The following is a 12,294-nucleotide window of genomic DNA, read 5'->3' as shown; positions in this document are numbered from 1 at the left end:
ATGGAGATGTCCTGAAGGCAGGAGGAACACATGGGTCATGTGTTCTAATCCCAGCTCTGCCACCTGTCTGCTGTGTGACCTTGGGCAAACCAATTCTCTTCTCTGTGCCTCAGTTGCCTCATCTGTAAAATGGGGATTGAGACTGTGAGCCCCATGTGGGACAAGGGACTGTATCTAAACTGATTTGCTTGTAACCACCCCAGTGTTTAGTTCAGTGCCTGGCACATAGTAAACACTTAACAAATACCATTATTATTATGATGATTATTATTATTATTATTAAGTGCTTACTGTGTATCAAGCACTGTTCTAAACACTGGGGTAGATACAAGTTAATCAGGTTGGGCACAGTCCCTGTCCCATGGAGCTCACAGTCCTAATCCTCATTTTACAGATGAAGTAACTGAGGCCCAGAGAAGTGAAGCAACATGCCCAAGGTCACACAGCAGACATGTGATGGAGTCAGGATTAGAACCCAGGTCCTTCTGACTCCCAGGCCCAAGCTCTATCCATTAAACCACACTGAGGGAGAAGATCCAGGAAGGATGGTATGAGACCCACCTATGGGATGTCTGATTCTCTTGGTCTCTCCTCTGTCTTCTGAGAAGCCCCCAGCCTCCTTTTTTTCCCTTTTTTTATTTTTATGGGTTTTTTATTGTATTTGTTAAGTGCATACTATGTGCTAGGCACTCTACTAAGTTCTGGAGTACATATAAGCAGGATGCAGTCCATGTCACATAGGGGGATCACAGTCTTAATCCCGATTTTACAGATAACAAGTGAGCAGACAAGGGGTAGAACTGGGATTAGAACCCCAGACCTTTTGATTCCCTGGCCTGTTCTCTATCCACTTAGGCCACACTGCTTCTCGGTTGTTGATTGGCTAGAAATTCTTGCTAGCTGTATCCAGACTCTGCCCGCTTACTGTCAACCTGGCTGCAGTGTTATGGGAGATTCCTGTCTTCTTTTTCTCAGACTCTCAGGGAAAGCTAAAGGCATTGATTCCCCCTAAAGAAGGAGGAGATTGTGTGACCTAATGGAGAGGATTTGAGACTGGGAGTCAAGAGACCCAGGTTTGAGTCTCAGCTCTGCCACTCACCTACTGTGTGACTTTGGACAAGTCATTTGACCTCTCTGAGCCTCAGTTTCCTAATCTGTAAAATGGGTATAAAAATAGACTGTGAGTCCCATGTGGGACAGGTTCTCTGTCTAATCTCATAACCTTGTGTCTCCTACAAGGTTTAACACAGATTAAGCATCTTCTAGACTGTGAGCCCGCTGTTGGGTAGGGACTGTCTCTATATGTTGGCAACTTGTACTTCCCAAGCACTTAGTACAGTGCTCTGCACACAGTAAGCACTCAATAAATACTATTGAATGAATGAATGAATCTAATAAATGCCATAGTTATTAGAAAGAGGCCATCTCTGCCCCCAGGAATGCAAGCAAGCTCACATTATATTAATTATTATTATATATTATATCAATTTATGTATTTATTTACATTAATGTCTGTCTCCTCCTCAAGACTACAAGCTCACTGTGGGCAGGGAATGTGTCTGTTTATTGTTATATTGTATTCTCCCAAACGCTTAGTACAGGACTTTGCACACAGTAAGCGATCAATAAGTACAATTGAATGAATGAATGAATTATACAAGTCGGGGCTCAGGGATTTAAACAACAGTAGTCAGGCTGAACTGTGATACTTGGTGGTTGGATCGAGGGGCTGAAAAAAATATTAACATAAAAGCACCTGATTCTGAATTGGTATCTAAGAGGGACAAGCCATCTGAAAACCAGACTCCCCATTTAAATCCAGATAATTGGCCACACAAAGAGGGATTGGGGAACAATTGGTATTGCTCATTTTGACTAACTAGAAGAAGCTTCAGATGAGATTTCAGCCCAGTAGCAGTGATGTTGGAGGAGATTCATATTCGGAACAAACCAGTTTCTCTGGAATCCATATCAGATAATAGACTATGAATACAAACACTAATTGAGGAGCAGCATGGCGAGTTGGATAGAGCACGGGCCTAGAAGACAGAAGGTCACAGGTTCTAATCCCGGCTCCACCACATGTCTGCTATGTGGCCTTGGGTGAGCCGCTTCACTTCTCTGTGCCTCAGTTACCTCATCTGTAAAATGGGAATAAAGATTGTGAATCCTGTGTGGGACAGGGACTGTGTCCAACTCCATTTGTTTGTATCCATCCCAGGGCTTAGTACCGTGCCTGGCACATAGTAAGTGCTTAACGAATGCCATTATAATTATTAGTAGTAGTATTATTATTCAGCAGCAGTAATGGTTCAGGACCACCCAGATAAATAATTTTCTCTCTCTTTTCTGCCACAGCCCAGAGCTCAGGTCACCCAGCTCTCCAATGAAGCACACAGTAAGCTCTCAATAAATACTATCCACTGAGTACAATTTCCAGAGGAATTTCATCAACTAAAACCCTGGCCATCGAAATAGGCTCTAGGTAGAGAGGTTTAGGATTTTGCCACCAAATCTACAGTACACGATGGGGCCCGTTTCCTCTCCAACTCTTTTGCCTCTTGCCTCCTAACTTTGTTCTTCCTCCTGCAACCCTTCAACTCAAGTGCCCACCCAGCCCAGGCTCCCCTTATTGTTGCCTTGCAACTGGGAGGCCACTAGAGGGCGCTGCGTATCGAATGTTGTTTCTGAAATCACAACTCTTCTATGTGTCAGATCCCTCAATAATAATAATAATAATAATAATGACATTTATTAAGCTCTTAGAATGTGCAAAGCACTGTTCTAAGTTCAACCAATGAGTGGTACTTGGTGAGTGCCTACTGTGTGTAAAACACTGAAGTAAGCACTTGGGAGAGGTTAACAGAAGCGGAAGATGCAATCCCTGCTCTCAGGGGTGTTTGCAGACTCCTGGGGGAGAAAGCATAAATTAGTTACAAATAATAATAATTATGGTATTTGTTAAGCGCTTAATGTGTGCCAGGCACTGTTCTAAGCGCAGGGGTGAATACAAGCAAATCTGACTGGACACAGCCCCTGTACCGCATGGGGCTCACATTCTTAATCCCCATTTTATAGATGAGGTAACTGAGGCCCAGAGAAATGAAGTGATTTTCTCAAAGTCAGACAGCAGACAAGTGTCAGAGATGGGATTAGAACCCATGACCTTCTGCCTCCCAGTCCCAGGCTCTATCCACTAATAGGAGCAGGAGGAAAAAGAGTTCTGCAGAGTACAAGTAATGTCAGCAGGGCCAACTCCCTTCTCTCCTTCTACAGCCTAGCCCACACCCTCCGCTCCTCTGCTGCTAACGTCCTCACTGTGCCTCTTTCTCACCTGTCCCACCTTCGACCCCTGGCCCACGTCCTTCCCCTGGCCTGGAATGCCCTCCCTCTGCACATCCACCAAGCTAACTCTCTTCCTCCCTCCAAAGCCCTAATGAGAGCTCACCTCCTCCAGGAGGCCTTCCCAGACTGAGCCCCCTTTTTCCTCTCCTCTTCCCCATCCCCCCTGCCCTACCTCCTTCCCCTCCCCACAGCACTTGTATATATTTGTACAGATTTATTACTCTGTTTATTTTGTACATATTTACTATTCTATTTGTTCTGATGATTTTGACACCTGTCTACATGTTTTGTTTTGTTGTCTGTCTCCCCCTTCTAGACTGTGAGCCCGTTGTTGAGTAGGGACCATCTCTATATGTTGCTGACCTGTACTTCCCAAGTGCTTAGTACAGTGCTCTGCACACAGTAAGTGCTCACCACTAGAATGCAAGTTTTTCAAGAACAGGGACTATGTCTCTTTCTTTTGTTATATCCTAGTATTGTCCTATGCACAGTAGATGTTCAATAAATGTGGTCACATCATCTCCAAAAGACCTTCCCTGATTAAGTCCTCTTTCCACCAGTTACCTCTCCCTTCTGCATCGCCTGTGCACTTGGATTAGTACCCTTTGGACACTTGGCATTCACCCCACTCTCAGCCCAGAGCGCTTATTTATATATCTATAAATTATATATTATAAATCATTTATATTAATGCTTGTTTCCCTCTCTAGACTGTAACCTCATTGCAGACAGGGTACATATCTACCTACTCTGTTGCACTGTGCTCTCCCAAGCACTTAGTATAGTGCTCTGCACACAGTAAACATTCAATAAATACTGTTGATACTAACCACTGATTGATTAATGATGATGAGCACTTCCAAAAACACGTTCATCTGAAAACTAGAGAAAAGATTTACAAACTGTATTCCAGGTTGGAAGACTAGGGCTAGCTTCAAATTGAAAAGGAGCAAACCAGGATTTGGAATTTGGATTCTGCCTGTATCATAATGTTCTTTTTTAATGGTATTTGTTAAGTGTCTACTGTGAGCCAGGCACTGTGGTAATCTTGGGTAGATATAAAATAACTAGATTGGACACAGTCCCCTTCCAGTTATGGTTCACAGTCTTAAATCCCACATTTTCACAGATGAGATAGCTGAGGTTCAGAGAAGTTAAATATCTTTCCCAAGGTCACACAGCAGACAAGTGGCAGAGCTGTGATTAGAACCTAGGTCCTTACCACTGCTCTTTCCACTGGACCACATTACTTCTAAAAATCTTGCAAAAGTTCGTTAAGGTTGACTGAAATATGCATGAGAGTAATTTCCCTGGCTATGGCTGAGCCATTTGGTTGACATGGTGGCAGAAAGAAGTGGTTTTAATAGCCTTGTGCCCTAAGAACCACTCTGAGGCACTTTCTCCATTCACTGGGACTTCCTAGGACCCTCCAGAATCTTCAAGAATGAAAGAAAACACAAAGATAGAGAGTGGCGGGGGGGTAGTAGGAGATGGAGGATGACCAAAATGACCAGAGGTGGTGAAGTTTTTATATGAGGGGGGCTTGTCTTGTCTTAGGCCATTAAGTCGTCTCCGACCCATAGCAACACCGTAGACACACCTCTCTCAGAATGCCCCGCCTCCATCTGCAAACGTTCTGGGAGTGGATCCATGGAGTTTTCTTGGTTAAAATACAGCAGTGGTTTACCATCGCCTTCTTCCGCATGGTAAACTTGAGTCTCCACCCTCAACTTTCTCCCATGCCACTGCTGCCCAGTACAGGTGAGTTTTGCCTTGTAGCAGATTGCCTTCCACTTGCTAGCCACTGCCCAAGGTAGGAATGGAATGGGTATGCCTCTGCTTGACTCTTCCTCCTATAGCCAAGGCTGGTAGAATATTGTTGTATTGTACTTTCCCAAGCGCTTAATGCAATGCTCTTCACACAGTAAGCGCTCAATAAAAATGATTGAATGAATGAATGAACAGTAAGTGCTTAATAAATATGATTGAATGAATGAATATTCAACTGTGTTGTTGCTTCTAGACTGTGAACCCACTGTTGGGTAGGGTAGGGACCGTCTCTATATGTTGCAAACTTGTACTTCCCAAGCGCTTAGTACAGTGCTCTGCACACAGTAAGCACTCAATAAATACGATTGAATAAATGAATGAACAGTAAGTGCTTAATAAATATGATTGAATGAATGAATATTCAACTGTGTTGTTGCTATCTTTCCTTTAGAGTGGAAGCATCTGTGCTTAATGATCATGTCATCTTTTTTTAATGATATTTGTTAAGCCAGGCACCATACTGAGCTCAGGGATAGATACAAGAAAATCAAGTTGAACACAATCCCTGGCCCACATAGGGCTCACAATCTTAATTCCCATTTAACAGATGAGGTAACTGAGGCACAGAGAAGTGAAGTGATTTGGCCAAGATCACAGACAAGCAGTAGACTTGGAACTAGAACCCAAGTCCTCTGACTCCCAGGCCCATGCTCTATCCACTAGACCACGTTGCTTCTCACTAGACCTCTCTTTCTCAATGCTATCTGAACTAATGCTGCCAACTTGTACTTCCCAAGCGCTTAGTACAGTGCTCTGCATACAGTAAGCACTCAATAAATACGATTGATTGATTGATTGATTGATTGCTCAGTCCCATGCCAGAGAATATTAATTGTTAATCAGTTGGATATTTGAGTAATGATGATAAATGTCCTATTTCTGATAATCATGTGAAAAAATCTGGTAGCCTTAAGTCATCACTAACTTCAATAACATCAAGTTTTATGTCCCTGCAACAAACCAGTGCTGTTGGGACTAACAGTGGAAGAGCAACTTTTGCTGCTGCAGTGAACTGGATTTAGCTGACTGCATCCAGTAGATTTGATGTCAGAGGGATGTCCATCACAATATTTCTCCAAATGTATACTTGATACCACTGTTACATCTCTTTGCACAGATAGAACATAGAGACATATTGTACTGTGACCTTAAAATAAAACAGTTTAATTCCTAAATTTTAGAAAAAAATAATCAGAGATGACTATGTAGTGGCTATCACACATTTTAATAGTTCCAAATTCAAGGGACAAGCATACGGATGAGGAAGATAAGTGCTTAATTGAACACATTATCAGGGAATCTGCCTGAATGGGAGAGTAGGTTCTAGGTTTGTCTGAGCCTACTTTGACTTCATGCTAGTTAATTTATTTTTAAGCCTTAATTGTGCCCTTTTCAGTCTGCTTGGGTGATTCAGAACTAAACCGTTATTGAAGCACAGTAGCATGTTTCTTGACTAATCCAATATGTCATAGCTTGGAATGGTCTGTTCAAAAGTTGCAGACTTCCTGCCTAATCTGCCAGGTTTTCATTTTGTTCATGGAGATGAGGAACGTTGAGAGGGTGGGGCATTGGGATGGGGCCATGAGTGGGAGAGGGAGGAAACAGGAAGAGGAAGGAATCATTCCTCTTCTTTCTCCTTTCTTTCTATTTGTAAATCATTTCTGGGAGACTGTTTTACTCCATTAAATTGTAACTCCTGGCCCCCTCCCCTCCCCCACACCCGAAGGCTAGGACCGTGTCTTTTGCTTCTGGTGTACTCTCCCAAGCATTTAGTACAGTGCTCTGCTCAAAGAAAGCCCCCAATAAATACCGTTGATTGATCTGGAGGAAAAGAGAGAGGAAGGGAGGGAGGTGCTCTGCACACAGTAAGCGCTCAATAAATATGATTGATTGATTGATTGACTAGAAAAAGAGTGAATAATAATTGTGGTATTTCTTAAGTGCTTCTTGTCTTGCCTTATGCTGTCGAGTCATTTCCGACCCATAGCGACACAACGGACACATCTCTCCCAGAATGCTCCACTCTCCATCTGCAATTGTTCTGGTCCATAGAGTTTTCTTTGTAAAAATATGGAAGTGGTTTACCATCGCTGCCTTCCATGCAGTAAACTTGAGCCTCTGCCCTCGACTCTCTCCCATGTTGCTGCTGCCCAACACGGGTGAGTTTTGACTTGTAGCAGATTGCCTTCCACTTGCTAGCCACTGTCCAAGCTAGGAATGGAATGGATAGGCTTCTCCTTGACTCTCCCTCGCATAACAGAGACTGGAAACTCTCTAGGTATGACCTGAAGAGGGGATTTTAAGTGCTTATTATTTGCCAAAAACTGGTAAGGTCTAAGGCAGATAAAAGATAATCCTATCAGACCCAGTTCCTGTCCCATGTAGGGCTCACAGTTTAGTAAGAGAGAAAGCAAGTTTTTAACTCCATTTTACAGATGAGGAACCTGGAGGACATCAATGATTCCCAAATCTATCCCTCTAACCCTGATCTCTCTCCCTCCCTGCAGTTTCATATTCCTGCTGCCTTCAGTATATATCTTCTTGGATGTTCCATGACACCTCAAACTAAACAAGTCCGAAACAGTAGTCCTCATCTTCCCGTCCAAGCCCTGTCCTCATCCTGTCTTTCCCATTTTGGTAGAAAACACCACTACCCTCCTGGTCTCACAAGCCCATAACCTTGGCATTATCCTTGAATCACCTCTCTTATTCAACCCATTTCCTACTCCAACCCAGCTAGTACATTTCACTCCTCCAACACCAATATACTCATTGTACCCCAATCTCTTCTACCTTGCCTCTGATTCCTTGCCCACATCCTCCCTCTCTCCTTCTGACCTGGAAGTATGTTCCCCTTCATTTCTGACAGACCACCACTCTCCTCACCTTCAAAGCCTTACCAAAACTACAATTCCAAGGGACCTTCTTCCACCAAGTTATCATTTCCCCTACTCCCTCTTCTTTCTTCATAGCCTATGCAACTGGATCTGTACCTTTAAGCACTTGATTTTCATCCCACCCTCAGGCTCACAGCACTTATGTACATGTCCATAATTTATTTTAATGTCTCTCTTCCCCTCTAGACTGTAAGCTCCTTGTGGGCAAGAAACATATCTACCATCTCTATTGTATTCTCCCAAGTGCTTACTACAGTGCTCTGCACACATGAAAAGTTCAGTACATACCACTGATTGACTGACTGGTCCCCGAACAAGGCCTGAAAAATCTACATGATCACTTCTTGCTTGGAGCTGTTAGACCACAGCCCTAAGCAATGAATCCTTTAGGGGATATGGCCACCCCAGACTAAGCTCGGTCTTAAACCTGTCAAAAACCTCAGACAAGGTACTTAAACTTGTTTTTTAATCACCCTTGGAAGGATGGGGAGTTTAAAGGTTTACCCCTCCAAAAAGAAGCAGCATGCCCTGGTGGAAAGAGCATGGGCCTGTGAGTCAGAAGGCCTGGACCCTAATCCTGGCTCTGCCAATTGCTTGCTATGACCTTGGGTAAGTCACTTAACTTCTCTGTACCTCAGTTCTCCAGTTCCCCTTCCTACATAGACTGTGAGCCCCATGTGGGACAGGGACTGTGTCCAACCTAACAAACTGTATCTACCCGGGTGCTTAAAACAGTGATAGACTCCTTGGGATGAGGAGTAGACACCGAGGCCTCTGGGTAGCCTAGAACCTCATCAGGAGCTTATAAACAGGCCTAGCGCTAGGCCTAGAAGCCCCTGGTACTTTTTAATCTTACGAAGAGATTTTTATTATTTAAGTGCTCCCATTTACCGCATTAACAGGACACATGGTAATAATGATAATAATGATGGCATTTATTAAGCTCTTACTATATGCAAAGCACTGTTCTAAGCACTGGGAAATTTATACGGTGGTCAGGTTATCCCACGGGGGGCTCACAGTCTTAATCCCCATTTTACAGATGAGGTAACTGAGGTACAGAGAAGTTAAGTGACTTGCCCAAAGTCACACAGCTGACAATTGGCAGAGCTGGGATTTGAACCCATGACCTCTGACTCCAAAGCCCGGGCTCTTTCCACTGAGCTATACTGCTTCTCTAGCTTAACATCCCCTCTCAGGATCACACCTGGAGAGTTTCCAGTATTCTACCAGTCTCGGCTACAGGAGGGAGAGTCAAGCAGAGGCATACCAACTCCATCCTAGCTTGGGCAGTGGCTAGTGAGAGGAAGGCAATCTGCTACCAGTTAAAACTCATCTTTACTGGGCAGTAGCGGCATGGGAGAGAAGCAGCATGGCATAGTGGATAAAAGCACAGGCTTGGGAGTCAGAAGGTCATGGGTGCTAATCCTGGCTCTGCCACTTGTTTGCTGTTGTGACCTTGGGCAAGACACTTCATTTCTCTGTGTCTGTTACCTCATCTGTAAAATGGTGTTTGAGACTGGAAGTCCCATGTGGATCAGGGACTGTGTCCAACCCAATTTTCTTGTATCCACCCCAGTGCTTAGTACAGTGTCTGGCTCATAGAAAGTGCTTAACAAATACCATAATTATTATTATTATGGGAGAGAGTCAAGGGCAGAGACTCAAGTTTACTCCTCAGAAGAAGGCAATGGTAAACCATTTCTATATTTTTACCAAGAGTATTCTATTGATCCACTACCAGAATGATTAAAAGATGGAGGTGGAGCATTCAGGGAGAGATGTGTCCATGGAGTCACTATGGTTTGGAGGTGACTCAAAAGCATAAGACAAGGCAAGAAGAACTTAGCAAATATCATAAAAAGACTGCAAAATTTGAAGTATACATGATATAGTGTTTTTACCTCCAAACTATGCATCTCAGAAATTTGCCAATTAAGAGGAACAAACAAGGACACCAGTATTTACTTAGACTGTGGAAAGCAGAAATTGCAAAAAGAGCAGGAACTGCTTCTCTTAGTGAATAGAAGTGAAAGTTACAATGAGGTCACAGCTGGACCTGGAATCAGTCCAGAGAGAGAAGCAGGTGGTGCCTTGAGGGGCCTGATGACTCCTTGATTGGTCACATGCTACAACGGGATGGGGAGTAGACCCAAAGGCCTCTGGGTAGCCTAAAAGCACATCAGGAGCTTATAAACAGGTGAAGTGGTAGGCCTAGAAGTCCCTAGGACTTTTCAACTTTAAAAAGAGATTGTTATTATTAAAGTGCTCCCATTTACCACATTATCAGGGAAACCAGTGGTGATTTTTTTTTTCTCACAAAGCCTGAGAGAATTCTTCTATGGGGCAGCAGCCAGTCAAGATTCAACCTCAAGATGATGACAATGTAAGTGGAAGGAAAATTAATTCATATTCAGAACAGAATGGGCACATTTGGGGATGAGCTGCTATGACTGTGTCTTGGGATTGAGTTGTAGGTGATATTATTTGTTAGGAGAGACTGGCTACTTAAGAAGTCCAGTTGAATGATTAGCAGCAGCTCTTGTGTGGGATAAATATGAGTATTATTTTGGTAAATTAAGGTAGGAGGAAACAGGGATTGCCTACAATGGTGATAAGGAGTCTATGGCAAAGCACTTTAAGCTCTAAGGGGAAAGGCACTATGATGATTCAAGTATTTGTATTACTGTTTTGCTCCTTGAAACTTTCCTCTTAAGGCCACATAAAGGGCAGGCTCTTTCTGACTGCTTATGCAGTTCTTTTTTTCCTAATGGTATTTAAGAGCTTGTTATGTGTTAGGCACTGCTCTAAGCACTGGAGTAGATATAAGCTAATCAGGTTGAATGTTTTTCATGTACCACATAGGACTTACAGTCTTTATCCCCATTTTACAGATGAGGTAATTGAGGCACAGAGAAGTTAAGTGACTTGCCCAAAGTCACACAGCAGATAAGTGGCAAAATTGGGATTAGGACCCAGGTCCTTCTGATTTCCAGGCCCATGCTCTTTCCACCATGCCACACTGTTTCTCCAGTGTTTGCATTTGTATTTCTCTAGTATCTCTATTATTCTCTAGTATTTGTATTTCCTCAAATGCAATACGAGATCAAGGTAGTATTTGTCCTGACCCTGTCACTACCTCTTAATCATTGATGGGACCATACATTAGTTATAAAAATTAATATTGTTATCTGAAGTATCTAATGACACCAAGAAGATAGCCGATCTCAGTGGTTGAGTGTATAAAATGAAATTTCAGGTAGCCCTTTTGCAAATTATTAGAAATTCCTTGAATTCTAATCCGAGGCGTGGGTTGACCATTCTGACAATGCGGTTGTGTTCTTCTAGATGACGCGTGTCAGCTAGTATTCCAAGGTGGCAGTAATTGTATTAAGTGCTTACTGTGTGCAGAGCACTTTACTAGGAGTTGGGAGAGAAAACACAATGTAGTGCTCAGAGAGCAAGTTCCGGGAAGGTGAGACACATGATGCCTTCAGAACACCTTGTTTTGAACTGTTAAATATTTATTGCTAGGCAGGTTCATGCTAGCTTCTGGGTGGTTACTGTGAGAATTCAAGGAGGATTGAGAGATTCAAAAGTGGATAAAGTGGAGAGGGTACTTAAGCTTGAAGGTGGATTTCCAGGGGAGTCTCAATCACTCAATTCCTCCAGGGCTTCTGGTATCCCCATGCATTAGGTCGGGTGATATATACATATACACATACCAGAATAATAATAATAGTAATAATAATTATGGTATTAAGCGCTTACTACGTGCCAAGCACTGTTCTAAGCATTGTATATACACGTGTGTGTGTGTGTGTGTGTGTGTGTGTGTGTGTTGGGGAAGGCTGCTGCTGTGGTTCCTTCCTGTCATACTTTACTCTCCCAAGTGCTTAGTACAGTGCTCTGCACACAGAGTCAAATACGATTGATTGAATGAATGAATGAATGAATTCAGGACCAGCCCAGGAGGATTGCCAGAATGGCTTCTTTTTCAGGCTCTGATCCTAGCGGGAAGCAGGAATCTGTAAATTTGTTCTAGGCAGGGAACTTGTCTGCTAAATCTGTTGCATTGAAATTTCCAAGCACTTAGTATGGTGCGGAGCACAGTAAGTGCTCAATAAATACCATTGATTTTCTTTTTATAATATTTGTTACACTTACTATGTGCCATGCACTGTTTTAAGCGCTGGGGTAGATACAAACTAATCAGTTTGGA

General features: G+C 43.1%; 1 non-coding gene across 1 annotated transcript; it reads left to right on the top strand.

Moving 5' to 3' along the window:
- Window positions 1–9,261: 9,261 nt before the first annotated feature.
- LOC119931173 lies at window positions 9,262–9,398 on the top strand. Its single transcript, XR_005452030.1, has one exon. It is a non-coding gene; the product is annotated as a small nucleolar RNA SNORA7 (small nucleolar RNA).
- The last annotated feature ends 2,896 nt before the right edge of the window (window positions 9,399–12,294 follow it).

Source organism: Tachyglossus aculeatus, chromosome 7, assembly GCF_015852505.1.
Source record: "Tachyglossus aculeatus isolate mTacAcu1 chromosome 7, mTacAcu1.pri, whole genome shotgun sequence".
In the NCBI taxonomy this organism is placed as follows: Eukaryota; Metazoa; Chordata; class Mammalia; order Monotremata; family Tachyglossidae; genus Tachyglossus; species Tachyglossus aculeatus.
This window is presented reverse-complemented; position numbering and strand designations above follow the sequence as displayed.